Source organism: Chroicocephalus ridibundus, chromosome 9 (genome assembly GCF_963924245.1).
Source record: "Chroicocephalus ridibundus chromosome 9, bChrRid1.1, whole genome shotgun sequence".
In the NCBI taxonomy this organism is placed as follows: Eukaryota; Metazoa; Chordata; class Aves; order Charadriiformes; family Laridae; genus Chroicocephalus; species Chroicocephalus ridibundus.
This window is the reverse complement of record NC_086292.1, coordinates 29592765-29613579: the sequence shown is the minus strand read 5'-3', so window position 1 is coordinate 29613579 and position 20815 is coordinate 29592765. Positions and strand designations below refer to the sequence as shown.

Here is a 20815-nt window from a genome sequence, read left to right as displayed (position 1 = left end):
AGCGCACGAGGTGGACGTCGTAGTGCAGAGGGGGAATGTGACAATGCCCAGACCCTGGGGACAGCGGCACTACCTGCGCTCAGCAAAACACCAGCAGCTTCCAGCATTTCAAGTACACGTGGAGGTGACGGCATGGAGGAAATGGCTGTGCTGGCAGGAGTGAAGACATCCTCCCTTAACAGTCTGCAGCGCTGCTCTCTTACCCCTGTTTCACAGGTATATTTTTAGACGTGTCTGCCTTCTGTTCTCTCATTCCCTCACTTTGCTCTTAGCATTAACAGACTGGCCAGAAGTATGATATTTACCTCATCGCCTATATGCCATTTCCTAATAGGGAGAGTATGGAGCTAATGTAACAACTCTGATTTACATGTTGTAGCAAAAAAAATAGCACCAATATTGTAGGCTATAGCTCTTGAGCATCCGGCCAGCACTTTAAAAAAATATCTTTTTATGGCAACTACGTACGTAATCTTTTCCAACTCAATACGACAGTTATTTATACAAAATGATTCTTGCTTGCAGCAGGTTCAAGTATGTTGATTAACTTTTTCAACCCTAGAAGTTGATAATTTTATTAATTAGCAGAACATGAGATGTGTTCAGGTTTTTTGTTGGTTTTTTAAATTTTTTTTTTTAAAGAATGGGAATGTGTTTCTTGCCAAGACCACATCACATAATAACAGGCTAGAGAAGAATGAAAGGACCCAGCATGAAAAATGCAATCTAATTATCACCAACTGAACAGCCGGTAAACGAAATGACAAAGTAAAATACACGAGTTTCACATGATGGAAATTAAGGGAGGATGAATTTGTTATGAATATCGAACAAATGAAAATTGGGGACCTTGCCATAAGCAAGGCCTCTCATCCCCCCCGTCACTGAAGAGGCATCGCTCCCACCGCGAGCAATCCCCTATCCCAACACAAAGAGAGCTAGAAGATCCCATACCCAGCAGCAGAGTTGTTTTGATGTAAAATACAGGAGCCTGCTCAAAATGAAGAGCAGCACTGCTTTGGAGCTTTACAAACTTATGAGATGTTTTTTCCATTTTGCCTGTCCTGCTTATTTGAAGTTTCCAGGGACAGCCATCACACCAGCATGAATTTAACAAACATGAGCAGCAGTCTCCTTTTATCAGATGAACTGACAAGGATGAGATTTTTAACATACCTGTGGTGGGACAGATTTAATAGACAAGTGAAAATGGAGACTAATGCAAGCTAGTGAAAAATCAGAATTGCCCTTTGGAAAGAATTGCATATAGGGACATTTAATAAATATTTTTATGTTGCTGTTGCTTACTCTGTCAATGTTTCCATTTTGAATCATCACCTTCAGACACTTAAACCTCAACTGAGAAAGCCTGGTTGGACCTGAAAAATCAGCCAGTCAGATCTCAGGGGAAGAACAAAGTCTTTGCTTAACCCCCTCAACCCAAACACGTCCTGAATTTAATGTCTTTAGCCACTTTTAAAATAGAGCTAAAAAACATGGGTTTTAAATCTTTCTTTTGTTCACTAGTTCAAATGTTACCTTATCTCTTTCCTGGTTTAGTGATAGAATTCTGCAATTCCTACAACGGGGAAGGCAGCTGGCCTGTTCTGGACCAGAAGCACACAGAACACAGTGCCTGTGCTCCCAATGCTTCTTCAAATGGTACGTACGAAGTAATTGATACAGCAGTGGGAGTCTGGCAAACTGTTCAGGAACAAAAGAAATCCACTACAGAAATGTAAAATCATTACAGGAATATTTTTATGATTATTATATTAAAAATACATTTAAGCAATAGCCCCTCCCTGTCTTCTCCAGGTACCTCGCTTTATCTACAGTATACTACGGCATACATCAATCACAGCAGACTCTGCTTCAGTGCCAGTGTTTTATGTTCCTTCCCTGCTCTATGTGCCAAGCCAGAGAGAAGAAACAAAGGCTGGTGTTGTTCCTGGAAAAAATGGGTTCTGCAGGAATTAGTGGGCAGTTGCCTTTCATGCACACATAGGCCTGCATTCTATATGAAGAGTTAACCTATGCAAACACATTTGTAGTATAATTTCTTTTCAATGGCAAGTGTTCTGACAGAAATGTGTGTGGGTACTGCATGTGGGAGAGGAGATTGATAATAGTTTCAGAAGAATTGCTCCCGCTGGTAAATTACTGTGTGGCTGGAGAATGAGGCAGGCTGCTGACCAGAGGTGTGTTCGGCCGCCTACAGCCTTCCATTGTTATTGAGAAGGCGGTGACTTCCTCACCATTGAATCTTTCCCCTTATTTTGCTCTTCCTTCCTGATGATAAATGCACTTTTTATTATCTAACCAATTCAACATTACTTTTAGAAATTTTATCACTCATTTAGATTTCACTTGGTGAGTCAAGCGGAAAAAATGTGTTCTCAAGCTGAGAGAAAACCCTCCCATTTGCAATCCCTGAGCCAAGAGCACCTCCCATGCAACATCCTCCAGCTGTTCTCAGAGACAGAAAGAATCTGTTCATGTGGCATCCTCAACCAGTTCCCACCTAGGCCAGGCCGAAGCATCCCCAGCAGGAAGGAGATCTGCCCAAACCAGCAACCCCTGGCTCTTCCCAGGCCTTCCCAGCACTTCCTCAGACTACACAAACCTCTCCATGTTCAGCCCCATTAAGATCTTCCTGTGCCAGCAGAGAAATCTATCACATAGCATTGCTATTCCTGTTCCAGGGCCCCTGATTGTCACTTTTATTGGCTAAATAATAGTAATTTGAATGCAGCAACAATCATGGGAACCTATTTCCTCAGCTGAAGCTGTTATCCCAGGTAGATTTACAGTTAGTGCTGTTTTGACAAAGGCTGGATGCATAAAAAAGAAGTTGCTCTGCCAGACAGCAATGTACAAGGTAACAAACAAAACATCACCTTTCAGTTTTCTGAGGATTTTTCCTCTAAAATGATGACGGTTGTAAATTATTTGTATCTTCTAACCGGCTGAATAAAGACATGCCAAGCTAATAACAGTGACATTAATGCTGAACATTTTCTAAAATCCTGCCTTTAAACCTCACAGAAATTAGGATAGAATTATCCTAGGGCACTAACAGTTCTCCCATTAAAGTTTTAACACAGATACATGGGTGGAATAAATACCGTACTTGGACTGGAAAAGGGAGAACAGCTATACTTCTAAGGTTCAGAAACGCAGTACTAATTTTTCTAACAAAAGTTACATAAAAATACTGTCAGACCTGTTCCCTCTCCCTCTCAAAAGCAGAGGGTAGTATAAGAAAGAACATTTATAAATGTCTGAAAATCTGGATTCTTAGCATTTTTGAAATTGTAGCAAACAAAAACACAACAGATTTTTATTCATGCCAAATGGCAGACACATGGAGATATGTCACTTTTGATATATGCAGTTACATTACTGTTTTCCACCAATATAACCAAACTAAGGAAAATTCTATTGTACACAGGTTCAGCGAGGCTTTGAGAAGTGCATGAAGACCTTCTTTTACCCTCTTCTTTCAAAACAGATCGAATCATCATCTTGGACTATTAAAGGTGTGGTAATTCCCCCCCTTTCCTTCTTAAACCTTCTGGTTTTAGTGATTGGTTACACTTCAGCCACTTTTACAACTTTTACAAGGGGACAGAGCTTACAATGGGGTAGCTTGGAGAAGCTATTGGCTTTGCAGGGGGGCTGGACTAGATGACTTCTGATTCAAACTATTCTATGATTCTACTCCCACTTTAAAACGTAGCACATTTTTGTATTCCTGACTAGTACATTGACCCAGTGAAGACATAGTACGAGTCTTAAGTATAAGACAAAAAAAATATTTTAGATGTTTCATTCCTGATTATGAATGGATGAAGGGCAGAGAACAGGATAAACAAGTCAGAACGGCAAAGAAAAGAAGGAAAAAAGAAAAGAGATTTTTGAGGAAATGTTGATTGTTAGCAAAAATGAGCAACCTTCATGGTGTACTATACAAGTTTATCTTTTGTGTGTTTCAGAAGTCAACAAATTACTTACCATGTAACTAAAACCAGGTACAGAGATGCTTCTACAACTTGTTCGGAATTGCAGTTTTGCTAGGTGTTTGGTAGGAAGTAAGTTATTAACAGAGTAATAGCAAAATCTAATTTTGTTTTTCAATGCTGAAGAGATGGGATGAACCCTCAGGAAGAAAGTTCAACTACCAAGTAAACCATCAGATGCTAAAATTCCAACTTCTTGCTGATAAATAAAACACACAAAATGACAGATTCATCCAATGTTTGGCTCTTCTAAGATACTCTGTTTAAACTCTGGTAGGAGTAAAATAATATCCTCTATAATCCATAGAAGTTATCTTATGATACTGAATTAGGGAAATAAAAAGATGTCAGAAAAATTAGTTACCGCTTAAGTTTGAGCCATTTCATCCATTCTAACACCAACGGTTGGCTTTGCAAAACCGTCTGCAGCTACTGGCAATAAATCCCACTGAAAATTTCAAAGCTTCCTACTTCTCCACACAAATTTGCTTCACTCCCTTCTCTTCATGGCTACCGGTCAGGACAGCAACATTTTCTGTAAAAGATAAACAATTATGTTATTTCAGACAAACTTCAAGCGTGATTTATTGTTAATTTTCCTTCTTTAGTCATCTCCTGATCTTGTAAATGCTACATAGAGACACCTGAATTCTTTTCAGAATTCTGGCTGCACAGCTGCCACACAAGACCCTTTTCCTCTCCGCCTTAGCATTCAAATTTGTTTTCTGACCACCCATCTCTGCTGCAGTCTCCTTTTAATTTTATCCACTCTATAGCCAACCTATAGCATGGGTTAGAGCGCATGCACTGAAGAATGGTCTATAGAAGCCAGCTGGTATAATTTATGACTTTTCCTAATAAAAATAGCAGGCAATCTTAGCAATTTTCTTATTTTTAATTACAATTTCCAAACAAAATATAAAGAATGAGCTAGGGGGGGGGGAAAAAAAAAGAAAACCAACTACATTTATTACATCTTTTAACAGAACAAAAGCACACTGGTTTATGTTACTTATGTTTGTGTATAGGCAGTTCATGGTGGCTAGACCTTCATTCCAGTAAGTTACTCAAATAAATAACCTTCATCTTAATCCAGCATAACTGAAGTCAGAGACATTTATAGGCATGTTCATCTCTTCATAGAGCAGCAGAGAGGTATTTGTTGGCTTTCTGACACTGTCCAGGCTGTGCTTCTATAACGTTCCCAGAGGGCTTTTAAGTTACTCCAGGAGACAGCACTGTTTCATTCTTTTGGGGTTTTGTTTGTGGGTTGGTTTTTTTTTCCTCTCCTTCTCCCCGCCCACCCTCCCACTATTCTGCTTCCTTGACTTCAAGTACAAACACATTTGTGGATGACAAAGTTGGTGGAAAGAAAGTAAACACAAATGCCCAAAGAAATTATTTGTATTACAAAAGCCACAGATAACATGGAGCAAAGCGCTTTATAACTTCTGTGGAAAGAAATGACAGTCTGGTGAGCACACACAGACCACACAATAGCAAGACAGCTCTCATGAGTGTGACAAGCAAAACCATCAACTGCTGAGTGGCATAAGCAAAATGCCTTGACAACAGTTATCACAACAAAACATTTTTTTAGGGCATTTGAAAGGAAGATACTGAAATAGCTTTGCAGATGAGCAACAAAAGGTGAGATGAGTAAGAGCCGTCATAACAGGAAACACGCATTATGTGCTTAAAAATGTAATTAATAAGGGTGAATACCCTCCTAATGAAGACAGATAAAGGAATAGCCACTAATTTAGTCTGAAACTTCAACTTGTGGCTCATCGTCTAAATGGAGATATTAAAGACAAGTCAAGACCTTACTCTGGATGGAGAAGATTTAATGCTCTCCTCCCAACCTGTCTGACAGTTACCAACCAATTTGCTTTTGCAGATGGGATTAGCCAGAAATATGGCACAGGGGAAGAACAGAGCCCTGCAAAGCCTCCAGAAAGGGTGGTGAGAGAATACCACAGTCCTCAGTTGTATTGAGAACCTCACTCAGCAGCAAAATTTTTTTGTGTATTATAGAGTTCTATGAATTCAGAAAAAACAGCCCTGAAGAATGCTGCTTCTGTAAATGTAGATAAACTGTGATACTATAATAAAATAACAATATTTACATCCATTTTCTAGCACCAGTTGCATGTAGGCATTTTTACTTCTGTCCTAAAATTCTGCAGTCTTTGTAGAGCACTTAGGTGAAGGGGTTTGCTTGCCATTTGCCTTTCCACCCACAACTCTGGCACAGCTGGAGATGGCCGAGATTCACTACCACAGATTTATACAAATCAGGTGTTCCTGGGGCTCCTGAAGAACATTTAGGTGCTTTTTAGAGCTGCTGTTACATTATATTTTATAGGTGCCACAGAAAACATTTTATCTCCAACATAGGTATATTGCATATTAAAAGGCAGCTAAGTCAACAAGTGGTATGGAGGTCATATATAAAGTTGTTATTGTACTCACAAACAGCACATTGACTTAGAAAATGGAATTTACTACTCCAAAAGAAAAGGATCAAACCCTGGCGCAAACCCTGACCACTCTATGTTTACTTACGTTTCAGTGCTCAGTACTATAGATTAATTTACATCATTTTAAGTTAACTGATAAAGATGACATGAAATCCCTCCTTTTAGCTGCTGCTCTATATTTATTAGGCAATTACTATGGATGGAGTAAACGAAGATATAGATAAATCCCTCTCCATTTTTCTCCTTGGCTTTCCACAGAGGCTGCAGGCAGTAGAAACTCGGTATGAAAAGAGCTGCCATGTGACTCAGTCCCATCCAAGCTGTCCTCACAAAACAAAGAGCGAGGAATGCTAAACAAATGAATCACAAGCCATTTCTGCAAAACATCCCCTACTTTCTAGCAACCGCCAAGGCTGCGAGCTATCTGTCCTGTCAATCTGAGTGACAGCCCAGGAATAAAAGGCCACCTAATTACGAGATTAGTATCAGGAAGTCTACATTTCAAAAACCACCATACAAGTTATGATTGCTGACTGTGTAAGGAGGCAAAAACTGAAGCAAATCCACAAGGAAACAAAGCCATTTGAGAAATATTTTTCCAATTAATGTTGACTGCAAGGGAACTCTTCATGGGCTGTGAATGACTGGTGATACTTTTGTGCTCTGTACATTGCCTGATTTTTATCATACGAGTTACTCTTTGCTTTCAGATTCTGACAGATTTGCCAAGCTAGGACGACTCTGGCAACACCTATGCTATTTAATGTATCTGCATGTTGATATCTTGGACAAAAACCCCAGTAAAAATACATAATTGTAAATATGCATGTTAGGTTATCCTTTTTGCATGATACAGTAGAGAGGAGAAACAGATTATTTCCAAAATGACTGCATCCGTAAAGCATAACACTATATCACAGGGTCAATATCAACCACCACAGCATTTCATTAAATCCTGGGATTTCCTTCAATGACATTTCACAGGCCTCCTGCCCACAATGGATGCATGACGGCTTTGCCAAAGAGGCTGCGAGAATCGCCTGGCACAGAAAATACTGATCTGAAGACAAAAATCTCCAGAGCTGCCTCTGAAGTGCGAGGGGATATTGCTGTTAGTTATTACTGTACACGTAGATAGGCTGCTCAGGTGATGGCTTTTTAAAGTGGCATTACCTGACCATTGATCAGGTTAATAAAAGAGGGACGCATTCTGTTTTTGGAGAGTAATAACTTCTTCACTTCAAAATTGTCTCCTTGAGTGAAGAAATGCTGGAGACAGACATCCACTCAAAGGACACAGAGAAAGGGAATGAATCAGTACAGGGAACGTGCCTTCTTTTCCAGATATATTTACGTTTTTAATATAAATCCATAGATGTACAGAGGAGACTCAGAAAAAGGGAGTTTAAAAGTAAAAACTTTTTTTACTTTTAAAAATATTAAGTATAGCATGAATATACTGTTTAAAATAGAACTGATTCATGGAGAGAAAGGAAGTACTTAATGACTCGCTCATGCTTAAGGACTCTTAAAAACAAGTATCTGTTACTCATGCATTTGAAGGATTTGCTACTCCTGAACTACTGATTTGAAAAGCTTTTGACACCGCAAGATGAAGACACATCCCAAAGGGCTACAGTGTAGGTTGAAAGTCTGTGTGCTCTCAGAACACTATTCCTTTCATTGAAGAAAGTAAAGATCAGCAAGAGGAGGAAAAAAGTAAAGGCATTAATTGCATTGGTTCTGGAAATGAAGTGACAAGGTTCTCTGCCCAGAAGAACCACCAGCTATCTTTCTTGTAGCTGATCATCCAGGCACAGGTTAAAACCGAACTCTGAATATACATCTACCCACCATTCTGTGACCACATCCAGCTGACCCCTAAATGGAACAGAAAATCCAACATCCTATAGCTGTTTCTAGAACACAAACCTGCTAACCGTACCTGGGCATCATCTTGGGTATGTGCATTGGGAACATATTTTCTTTTACCAAATAAAATACCTTGCCATGAGCTACCGAAATTAAAAAACAAGCTCAGGATATTAAACTTGGCATGTCTGAATTGAAATGGTTAAAACCCAAAACCAACTACCCTTATCCTCCCACCAAAAAACCCCGGTCATGTCAAGAAGAACTAGTGATTGAATTCTGAGACCACTAGGGACTATCTAGCCGGTCAGCTGCATCTTCCCTCGTGCAATCTTTCTTCATTAATTTTTGGCCTAGTATTACAGACCTACTATTATTTAATAAGATGAGAAAGTTTGCAGACAGAAGGCAGAAGGTACTACTAGTCATCCGTCCTTATGAATGAATCATGTAGTACAAACTTCCTATAGATTAAAGAAACACATGGTTTATTAAAGCTTGGAGGAGAGTTTCAAGCTTAGCCAAAAGAAACTTTTTTCTCCAGTGAAACCCCACCTGGAGTACTGCGTGCAGCTCTGGAGTCCTCAGCAAAAGAAGGACACGGACCTGTTGGAATGGGTCCAGCAGAGGGCCACGAAGATGACCAGAGGGCTGGAGCACCTCTGCTGTGAGGACAGGCTGAGAGAGTTGGGGTTGTTCAGCCTGGAGAAGAGAAGGCTCTGGGGAGACCTTATAGCGGCCTTCCAGTTCCTAAAGGTGGCCTACAGGAAAGATGAGGAGGGAGTGTAATGATAGGACAAGAGGTAATGGTTTTAAACAGAAAGAGGGAAGATTTAGATTAGGTATCAGGAAGAAATTCTTCACTGTGAGGGTGGTGAGCCCCTGGCCCAGGTTGCCCAGAGAAGCTGTGGCTGCCCCATCCCTGGAGGTGTTCAAGGCCAGGCTGGATGGGGCTTTGAGCAGCCTGGTCTGGTGGGAGGTGTCCCTGCCCAGGGCAGGGGGTTTGGAACTGGATGATCTTTAAAGTCCCTTCTAACGCGAACCATTCTATGATTCTATGAATTCACACAGAGCTGTACAGTCCTGTGTGGGTGGCTCTGGGATAGAAGACAGCAACAGGAACAGCACCTGTCAATAAAGCAACAGAAGTCTACGGCATCATTTTTATGGTTCTTTGCTGTAACAACAAGCAAAATTTCCTATCTCAACAGCTACTGACAATTTAGGCTTCTACTGGTATTTCACTTTCACAAAAATCTTATGAATATCTGAATGTGGCTTTCTAGAGGAGGACTCCTGGCACAGCAATACAAGCCTCAGGTGGCAATATGGACATAGGGATAGAGGAAGAAGGAAAAATCATCAACAGGAAAAATTGAAAGCAACAGTAAAAACCCCACACAACCCCAAACCCTCAAATGGTTGTTTATGCAACTTTCTTTCACAAATGAAACCCAAAACTTGCACTGGGATTACAATTTGAATTTCAATCCACGCCCCCACCCACCACCACACTCCTTTGCTGTTTGCCGAGTTGTATTAGAACCATCTGTGAGATCCTCCCCTTCCAGTTTCTTATGTCTGTTAATCTGGCAGCTGCACTTTATCATCTATTTAAAAAATCTTTGTTTCAAAGTTGTTGAGACAGAAGGTCTTTGACAGGCTAAAAATTATCTCTAAAATCAACAAAGAAACCACATCATATACTGTGCTTTACAGATTAAAGGGGAAGAATGGAAGTTGGGGAAAAAAAATATATATATTTAATGGGAAAATAAATGAAAGTTTTAGGGATCAAGAAAATTTTTACCAATGCAATTTACCTGACAAAAGCCGCAATTTATCTGACAATAGCCACAATTTACCAAAGTACTGCAAGTTGCCATTGCAGAACAGTTTCAAGATCATCATTATCACAGATTGACAGATTGACAGAAGCAAAAGAAATGCAGAGAAGTATTTCCTTACAGCATCTCGTTGGCAATGATAAGCAAGGGGAGTGCTAAGAGAAGGAGGAATGCTGATGAAGTATAGTCACAGAGTTTCAGTGATTTTCCTTATACATGATACAATTATTACAAGTTTTTGAATACGAGTGTCATGGACTTTAGACTTTCTTTTTATTAAAAGTACCTCAGAATCTAGTTTTGGCTGCAATACCCTGTACTCACCTCACCAAAAATCCTGAACATTGTGTGTGTTTGTATACACACGTCTACACGTGTGAAATTGCATCTTGCTGCTACACCTTTTAAAAGTGGGTTAAGACAGCAGGATTGTCTGTGTCAGTCATCCCAGGCAAGATCCATTCATCAGCAAGGAGAAAAAAAAAAAAAAAGTACAATATGCCTTGCAATCCTCTCCTTAAGCAGCAGCACACACAGGCTAATAAAGCTTCTTAAGCTTCAATCTCTCTCTATAACCCTCCTAAAACATATTTGTTCATTTATATGTACAGATATACAGACTACCACCATGCAATTCATCATGATGGGATAACCTCTGCCTGTAGCATATGGTAGGGCACATCACTGATGAAAAATGGCAAAAATCCTTGTGGCCTTCATTTGTTCTGCTATTTTTCTCCTCCAAAGTGTTTCCGCAGAAGTATTTGCCTACTTGCACAAGAATGGTACAACCTTTATTTTTGGAGGATTAACAGAGAAAGACTTTTCTTCCAGGTTTCTCCAAATTATCTCATAAAACATTTTTTCATTAAAGAAAATGCACATCAAGTATGAACATAAAATACTTATGTTTTTAATATTTGAGGAACACTACTTCTACTTTTTTGGTTTCTAATATTACGCACATTTTCTTTCTTTCCCCTCTGCAAATAAATGCTTTGCTCTTCACATGTTGTTGCTATTTAAAAGGTAACAAACAAACATAGACAACATTAAACTGGTGTCAAATAACGATTATATGTCTGTAAATTTGAGGAATCTGAGAAATTAAATGGACTTTTTAAAGTTTCCCCAGTTACCCTCAATACTGGGAATTACTTTCTTCACGTATGTAAAAAAACTGCATTGCATTTAACTCTATAAATCACATCTGAGACGTGTGCCTTATCATCTCTCACGACCTTTCTGATTCTGTTTTATACAACTTAAAGCCCATGTCTTCCCTGACCTAATTCTTAATTCCTTGTTTAATAAACAAGATCTTTTGAAGCTTCTCAATTACTCAGACTTTGACGAGACTTCTACAGCTTCATACACCGGGATTTGCCGTTTTCTTCCCACCCTTTCCTTTCAATCATAATAGAAACTTTTTAAATTTTAAATAAATTTATTAAGCAGTATTTCAAAATTGTCACGAACAAACTGGCTTATCTTCTCCCTTGAACTTCACCATAAAATAGCAGACAAATTAAAGATATTTTACTTGCACAGGCTCCACAAAAAAGATGCAAGTGTAATAATTTGAGTTGACGGATCATGCAAGGCAGACTTTAAAGCTGGTTTCAGAAGCACTAGAAACAGTACTGTCATAATCTAACTTTATAAACCTTATATGCAAATAAAAAATTAAAAATCAAGTAGTCCGGAAGAGATTGACATTAAAAGAAAATCCATATATAATTTCAAATAATAGTATAAAAAAGTAGATCTGCTCTTGAAAAGTGTTCTGGAATCTCTCAGGAGAATTAATGAAATAACCAGAGTGTGTGTTTGTGGTCAACTAGGAGGAGAGATTTTTATTAAAATACTTAACATTACTTTTGTTAGCACATAATTCACTGGCTTATTATCAATTCTGCTAAAAATAAGATCCCGTGTGAAAGTACAGCTTTGGTTTTGTTCAAAGTTCTGAGAGAACAAACTTAAAATTCCTTTTCTTTTTCCCCCCAAAAATATAATTTGAATGAAAAAAAATCTCTTACAAACCCGCTTTTCAGATCACCTTCGATCTTTACAGAATATGTGCATTTATATAGGCTAGAAACAACAACAAAACCAGCAATTTTAAAAAAAAAAACACCTCTACATATACCCCTCTTTCAAGGTATCGTGAATATATTTAGCCAAAATTGCAAACAAAAGAATGCTTGGGACCGTAAAAATAAAATTACAGCCTGCTGCAAATGCCATTTTTCTTGCTCTTGAATACATAACATTGATTCCCTGGTTTCAATTCAACAAAGATAGATGTGAAATGGCACCTTATTTCTTGATATAACTCCAGGGCTGCATCTCAAACAAGCCTGCCATTAACAGACTCCGGCTCTCGGCTTCAAATACCCTCCCCACAGGACCAACCGCTCTGGGATGTACGGCAAAGGTTACTAGAAAATCTTATTGAACTGTGATATGAAAAGAAACTGGCAGACTGAATCCGTGCGTGGCATTCTCCGTGTGAAATCTGTTCATAGAAAATGCTGCAAAATGGATTTCCTGAGAGAAGAGGACGAGAGTCTGGTTTAAGGCTGCTGAATAGGTTAATACATTTACAAAGCAAAAGGACAGGCCCCAACACCAGTGGACTTGGAAGAACTTTTGTAGAGCTCCAATTTGAGTACCGCAATAAACAGTCTGAATGGTAACACCTCCTTCTTGGGCATATTGCTTCCAAAAGGGCAGCAAGTTAGTGCAGCGCTCTGCAAGCCATTTCACCTGTAGGGGCTGACTGTCACTTATGCCGTACACATACGTACTGTTAATTCATTACGCAGTTTGTTCTTTCCTTACACTTAAATAGAGAATCCATCTCTGTTGATCCTGTGTGTCCCTTGAACCAAATCGAATACGTCACCAGCATTTAGGGAAGTGAAGTCATATGGCAGGAAGCTGGTATATATTATGACTGACCCTTAGCACAGACTTTATCAGAGCATTCACTAGTTAATTACAAAATTCCTGTAAAAATTTGGTGGATGGCAATTAAAAAAAAAAAAAAAACATTAACAATTCATTTGGTGGGAAAAACTGAAGAGCAAAAAAAAAATAAAAAATTTCAGATTGACATTGTGTTGCAAATAGTGTACAATTTGTTGTTAAACCAGAAAGTAAAAAAAAAAAAAAAAAAAAAAAAAAAAAGAAAGCCATTCCGAATGATGTGTGTTCAGGAATGACCTCTGTCAGAATGGAATCTTGATTTTTCAACCCTGCCATTTCCCTGCCTTGTCAAACACCCAGCTTCCTGATTCACTGACACTGAAACTACCCTTCTCCGAGGGGGAGGCGGAGGCGGGGGTTGCCACAGAAGTATTTAGCCCAGAAAACTAAGTCAGCTTTAGCACAAAACATGGCTTGAACCCAGCACGCCCCAGGACAGAGAGCTTGTGGCTGGAAGCGGAGTGCAAACAGCACCCGGACAAAGCCGGAACGTTCCAGAGATGTGTTGCACCGAGCTCTTCCCACAGCTGTGGCCAGGCAAAGAAAACTTAATTCAGCAGGAAGCTACAGAGAAATGCTTTAACTGATTTTTTTCTAATCACTAACGTCAGGCATGCAATCTTTACTTTAATGTTAAGCCACATACACAGGACATTAGTCAAAATTCCTTTTCTTTTTAATAGTTTTACCAGCTTTGACATTTTATAACGCTATTATTTTAAGTTTGGTATGGGCAAGAATTCACTGGTTTTTAGGAAAATTGTTTTCAAAAGATTATGCTAAAATATCTTCCGTGTATTGCTATAATTTGTGAAAGTTTTACTTAAAAGCAGGTATTAAGATAAATGAAATCGATCAAAAAATGGAGTACTTCCAAGAACGTAAATGATGGTTAAATTAAGGTCGTGACAAGAGCCAATCCACACATTCTCAATGAAGTACCATCTGACCTTCCAATGAGAAAGGCATTAATATAATATGTAAATCTAAAGCAAGAAGCTCCAGCAGAAAGCAAATTGAATTGGTCAGAATAGCCAGAAGACAAAGGAATGCAACAGTTACTCCTGGCACTGAATTAGTGAAATAATGTCAGAAAATGAACATCAGCTCAGTTAAAATGACGAGAACTGTAGGGTCAGTCAACAGTATAGGCAGACCTTGAAGACAGGTTAAAATTTACAGTGCTCTGAATATAAAAATCTAATTGAACACTGACAAATTTAACAAAACTGGTAGCATTTGTTGAAAAGCCACCTTGAGGCAAAACAGCACTCGGAGTGAGAGTAACACCCCGCAGCAAAGGTCTGAGGGTATTAGAAAGAGGCTCTGCGATTTCTCACTATGGTATTTCTCTCCCCTCAAGTATTTTAAGGTACTTTTTCTTGTTCCGACTGCAGTTAAAAATACTGATAGAAATAAAGCTGAGAAATAAAGCACTTAGTATTTCTGAAAGAGTATGTTCAAATACATACTAGGTATTTAAATGACACAAAATTCAGCAAGTCTTTGATGGTTCAAGTTTTTCCCCCAAAGTTACCTTGAAATTCTTTTATGTGTGACCTGCAGCGTCCTGTCTCCCTTTCTTCAGGGAGAAGAAAGTTGTGTGCTAAGTTGCGTGTGCAACATAACGTTGTGCTGTTTAACAACAGCTGTTCGACCACTTCTCCACAGCATATGAATCGGACACACCAGGGAGATTTTGGACCATAATCTGAAGCATCTCCATCTTTCAGAACACTGAAGAAAAGGGAGATAATTTCTTTAAACTCTTACTAGAGAGAGGCTGGGCACTGAGTGGTTTTGGCAGCTGGGCAGACAGAGCTGTATAAACCAGCTGCAGGTTGGCAACAACTGGTGCTGTGCCATACGGAACCAGGCAAGGACAGCGGGCAATAGGCAGTGACTATCACTCTAATTCTGGCCTGGGATCACACTAATAATACAGCTTGGCTGCAGCATCACTTCAGGCTTTGATATAGGATGGAGCATTTTCTCAAAATAAAAAAAAAAAATATTGAAAGGATGATACTGACGTTAGCATCAAGCTTAACACAGGAGTTATACACTTGTGTTGATAGAGGAACTCCTATGAAAAGGGAGAACCTGAGGAGCTTCAATTCTAAACTCTCTTGCCAGAGAAAAATGTTTATTTGAAACCTTCAGTTAAAGAAAAACAAGAAAGTTAAAATAGGATATTAAAGTACTATGAAAACAGTAATGACAAAGGAGTCACTAGATAACATGGAGAGCTGACAACCCACGCCTGAGAAACGGTTGACTGGGAATACACAGAAAGGAAGAAATAGGTAACAGCAGTAAGGGGGGAATCCTGGATCAAAAATAAGAACTGCTGCTGGACAGGAGCAATTTGAGAGAATCACAGAATGGTAGGGCTCGGAAGGGACCTTTGGAGATCAATTTGACAGGTCAGTGTAGAGCGCAGGGCCAAAGCGATGTGGCTCAATTAGCTAAAGAGATTGTCCAGGGTGAAATGACCTCAAAGAATGTTATGCTTCAATAAACAGTTACCAAAGCTACAGAGAAATCTGCTAAATGCTCCTCTAGAAAATGATTTTATTATATGTTAGTTCAGAATAAAACTCCAAATTGGAAAAGCTGAAGTAACAAGTTACTTTTTCAAACATTTTACTCCTAAACGCAATTTTAGAGACAGAGGAGTTGACTATCATGGAAAAGTAAGAGTGCTCCATCTGTGCAGGATAAATTATTAACTGGCAGTAGGTATTAACTGACCATAACAGACTTCTTCTGAGAAGGGAAGATACGATTCAGCTGATGACATTTGAAATAACGGAGGCAACAAACTGCACGTTAAGCAAAGTAGCCAAGTATCAAAGATGTTGAAAAGAAGATCAGAAGGATCATAAACATGCAAGGAAATCCCTGAGAGGACAGCAATGGCTTACAAGATGCCAGCAGCCTGGCAGGTCAGCCCCCAAGTCCAGCTCCTCCATCAGTCTGTCTGACAGTGGCCTGGAGCACAAAAGCATCATCAGCAACACTTTCTCCAAACCCTCTCCCAACCCCCAGCACTTTGCCACTTGGAGAATTCCTGAGAAAGAAGTGGCGTCTTTGTACTTAATAGTCTTGCATGGAATTTTCCTTCATAAATTTATCCAATTACCTTTTGAACCCATTTACAATTTTGTATGCACAACATCCTGTGGAAGGACATTCCACAGCTCAGCGGCTTTGTCTGAGGTACCTTTGTGCGTGTTTGGAGCTGCCAGGTTCTTGTTGGGAAAAAAAAAACCAACAAAAAACAAACAGATAAGAAATTTGTTCCTTTGTATCACCTCTATTTACTTTTTCCTATGCCATTATGATTTGTGATTTCTTTTGCAGGCCTCCCTCAACCTGTCTTCCGGTTTGAAGTGCCCTGATGTACGTAATCATTCGGAATGGATGCAGCTCCATACCTCCAGCTCTCCGCCCTGCATTCCTCTTTTGCATTCTTTTCAAGTTCGACTGGTGGCATATTCAGATGTGTTTGAGCAGAGGGTGAAAGAATGTTAGACTACTGAAAACAGAGAGGCGTGTTTAAAGGTAGAGAAATTTTTTTGGGGGAAAAATCACATAGAAAGTAAATGAAGGTTCACTGTGATGCTACATATTTGCAAGGAACAGAACTGTTCGAGCATTATTAAAAGATTTAAAATAGGGAAAAATTTTGTTTCTGTGCCTTCATGCTTTACAGAGCTGAAATAATTTCTGTGTGCTCTGTTTCTCCCTCAAATGAGCACTTCACTGCATTTTGTAACTTTCTAGCCCATCTATAAAGAGACAGCCATGCTAGAGGCAGTACACTAATGAGCCTTTGTATTCCAGTTGGCTTTGTATTTAACTAGAAAAGAAAAGAAATAAAGGCAGTGAAACAGATTGCAAATAAATGGGCAGTGGGTGGTGGTAGAGCAGGATGAAGATTGATCACTAGTTATCTTATACTTTTAAATTTTTAAGTGTAATACCTGGAAATTACTTTTATTTTCCAATATTAAAAGCCAACTGGGATCTTTATTATTCACTTCCAAAAGTACAAACTATTCCCCAGACATCAGAGAATGCATTTTGAGCTAGTTCAGTGGTCAGTCTTTGAAAAAAAAGGCTCCCCTCGGACTTGGGATGCCCTCAGGTCGCTGGTGCCTGCACCGAAACACCACGGAGCAACCTGTTACAGGCAACGCTGCTGCTCTTGCCTTATGACTCCCTGATCATCGTACAGCAGGAAACAGCTTGTTGCAACCGTTCTTTACTAATGGAGTATTTAATGAATTCCAGCTGAGGTCAGATAAGGTCACTACAGTACAGTCCCCCTGGAGTAAACATCTTGTGTTAAGAAAATGCTTCACAGTCTCCCCCGGCTGGCTCCGCACACGCAGAGTTCCCTGCTCTTCTGTAGGCGTCTACACAAGGTCTAGCTGAGTGCAAAAGGCTTGGTAGTTCTAGAGACTGATACTGTTCATTTGCTGCTACAAAATGTGTTCTACAAACATTTCTGAGAAACTGCCCACTTCTACCCTCCAGAATCTCAAATACCAAATAGCCTATTATATGTTTAAAAAAAAAAAAAAAAGAAAAAAAAGAAAAAAACCAGAAATCCCACAGGAGACACGCATGGACTGTATTCCACACAGAATTTTTAGGGTGTACCTCTTCAGATCAAAAATGTGCTCATAAATATTCTAAGTTGCACTACAAATGTTGGTTTCCATTATTTAATAAAAACTACCTGCAGGTGTCATTCATGAGAATATTTTAATTTTGTAGTCTGCCTAAGCAATCTCAATTTTTTGTTGCTATTAGGTTGCAGCAAGTATAGTTCACATTTTCCCAAGAGTAAGGTAGAGGAGAGGAAAAAAAGATTTTCCAGTGCTGCCGTTATCACAACTGAGCTTTCCTGCTTCAGAATTCAGTTTATAATTGAATTTTGGTGGCTGTAAAATTTTTGCTATCTTCATAAAATCTCTCTAATTTGGCAGAGTTATGAGGTTTTTAAAAAAAAATAAATCAATTTTTGCACTTTCAGTAGGCTATATGAAGTGTTAGTAAAATCCAATATTTACTAAATACATTTCAGGACACTGGGAACTAGGGAAGTGGTGTGTGCCTTAGATCAAAGCAGGACAAGCCTGGAAGAAATGCCGGGTTTTCCACATATGACTGTACTTGAAAATATGCACATAAATGGGAGAAAACCCACTGATATTTGCACACTATGTAACACTTCTGATATGTTAAAACTTTTTGGCATATGACTTCATGAACAACTATAATACCCCAGGAGGCAGTGGAAATATGACGAGTGTGTTATACTGCTGCTCCGCAAGGTTTGCAGTGGGAAATTCCTCACATCTCTCCACTGCCCACTCTGCATCAACGGATCAAACTGGGAGCTGCTGCTCTGCCACAGTTTTCCCACTGTAATCTGCCACCTGTTCTTCTCCCAAACCCCATCTGCAGGTCATTTTTCTACCAAATGAGATGGTTAAAATTATTTTTCCTTTATTCTTTTAAACCTAGGGTAATTTCAAATAGTGCAGCACTAACCAACAGGAATTTATTTTAACCGTTTCTTTAAAATACCAATGGTTTTGTATTGCTGCAGCTTAACAGCTCTGATTGGTTTCCTGTAGCGTCCTTTCACTTTACCTTTTTCACATACATGCATTAGAGCTTGCTGGGTGCTGAGAAGTATGGCCGAAACAGTAATTTCCATTATTTTCTTTTAGGCTTAGAGTCTTGAGCATTACACAATTTATATAGGCAGGAAATATGCCATTGTGAAAATAGCTACTTAAAGGGTAAAAATACTTAGAAATGTATACTAAGGTAACCATAAATCCTCTTTCACTTTCTAATTTCAGAAATTTGGAGGTGAATTTCCTTATGCAAGGGAAGCAAACTTATTATTCCTTGACCTTTGAGGAAGACAGTACTTAAAAATATGTGTACGCATATTGAACTGACATTCTTTTTCCTCTACCAGATACCGCTCTGAATAAAAGCATCCCACTTGTCAGCATTTTCCTCCATGCCAGAGGGCTGAGAGGGAACTTGACCTGGATAGGATTGTTTCCTAAACTTTGTTTGTAAAATGACCTAAAACATCACTTGGTTTCACACAGACTGCTACACATACTCAAACTTTGCATTTAAAGAGAAGGTGTTTAATATGTTTTTGCTGACTACGGTTTGAGAACCTCCCTTGTAGGAATAAAAAACAATGGAAAATTGTTGGCTGTAACAGGACGCACAATTAATAAAGTTTAATGAAGCTTACATCTATGTGTGAGAGAAGAAAGGCGTAAGACAGAAGCCTCGATAGCTAATGCTATCACAACATGCTCCCCAGAAAAAGACAATCCAAAGAGCAGAGTGACAAAGCTACCCAACCAAGAGTCAGGTATGTCTACTTCATTGCTCATCACACACACTTCTTTGAGTTTCACAAGTTATGCTTAAACTAGAGGTTCATGCTTCACAATAAAAATCAATTGCAAAAAGTATCCAGAAGATGCATTAGAGTCCTTCCTGCTTTCAGCAAAAAGTCCTCAATCTACTGGCTTGTAAGCTAAAGGGAAAGCACTTTTTCCTCTTGGAATGACAAGCTCACAGTTGTGTTTCAGCTTTGCTATGCACCATGTGCGCCTTCGGTAAAAAATGACAGAGAAAAACAAGGGGATGGAGGGGAAAGAAACAAATTGGAATTACATTCTGCTGATCTGAAATGGAAGCAGGAGCTCCTGGGCTGAGATGTAAGCACTAACACCCTGGCTACAAGCAAGGAGAGGCAGGTGCGTGGAGCCCACTCCCACAGCACAGAACAGTAAAAGATGCCAAACAATGGAAAAAGCTGTGATGTGAATATTCTCTCATTTCTTTCATAGAGATTTTAAACCTGAACCAGTGTCTTGATCTGGTTTACCACATGGCCAGAGCATCACCTGCTGCGCAGCAGTTTGGGCGCTGGTCACTTAGGCCATCAGTGCCCTGGAAGAGCAACTGGGCAGAGGGGCATGCTGCCTGACCTGGAACTCGGCAGCTGGCTTGCTCACCCTTCACAGCAGGCGACAGTCCCCATGAGGAGACTTCTGCCTCTCTTGTGCTAAAGCAGCCTACTGAACAGTGAATTCTCTGTCACGCAGAATAAAGGTAATAACATACCCTGTAATAACCACTTTTTCCTCTATGCTGTTATTCAACAAAACCTCAAACTGAGCATCCCTGTTTCAAGTTTTGCTGGTTATCTGGACTTCAAAGAGTTTGCCAACATAACTACACATCTTGGCTTGCTTTCTCACTTCAGAAAAGCTGACTGCAACCTTAATTGGGCTCCTCCTTAGTGTAACATACCAATAGCTTTTTCCTAATTATTACCATTAATTATCGTATAAAATCACTTAATTCCAGTAACTTTAGGACTGCTAACAGAATCCCAGCTTTGTTTCAGTGTTACAGGTGACAGCACAGAAGACAGCCTTTGCAACAAAAGGCCTATAGTTAGAAACCTTACACATACTCAGCGTTAATGGTATAAGCAACGCTCCTTATCTGCGTTACCTGTATCGTGGAGAGC

At 39.4% G+C, this 20815-nt stretch overlaps 1 protein-coding gene across 4 annotated transcripts in view; it reads right to left on the bottom strand.

The window, feature by feature from the left end:
- The window catches only part of PEAK1 (pseudopodium enriched atypical kinase 1), a 120933-nt gene that overhangs the window by 62307 nt on the left and 37811 nt on the right, over positions 1 to 20815 (bottom strand). For all 4 annotated transcript variants that reach the window (XM_063345427.1, XM_063345424.1, XM_063345430.1 and 1 more), the window contains one exon: positions 4387 to 4557. The gene's annotated coding sequence lies outside the window, so the exon portion shown is untranslated. The remainder of the gene's footprint in view (positions 1 to 4386; positions 4558 to 20815) is intronic.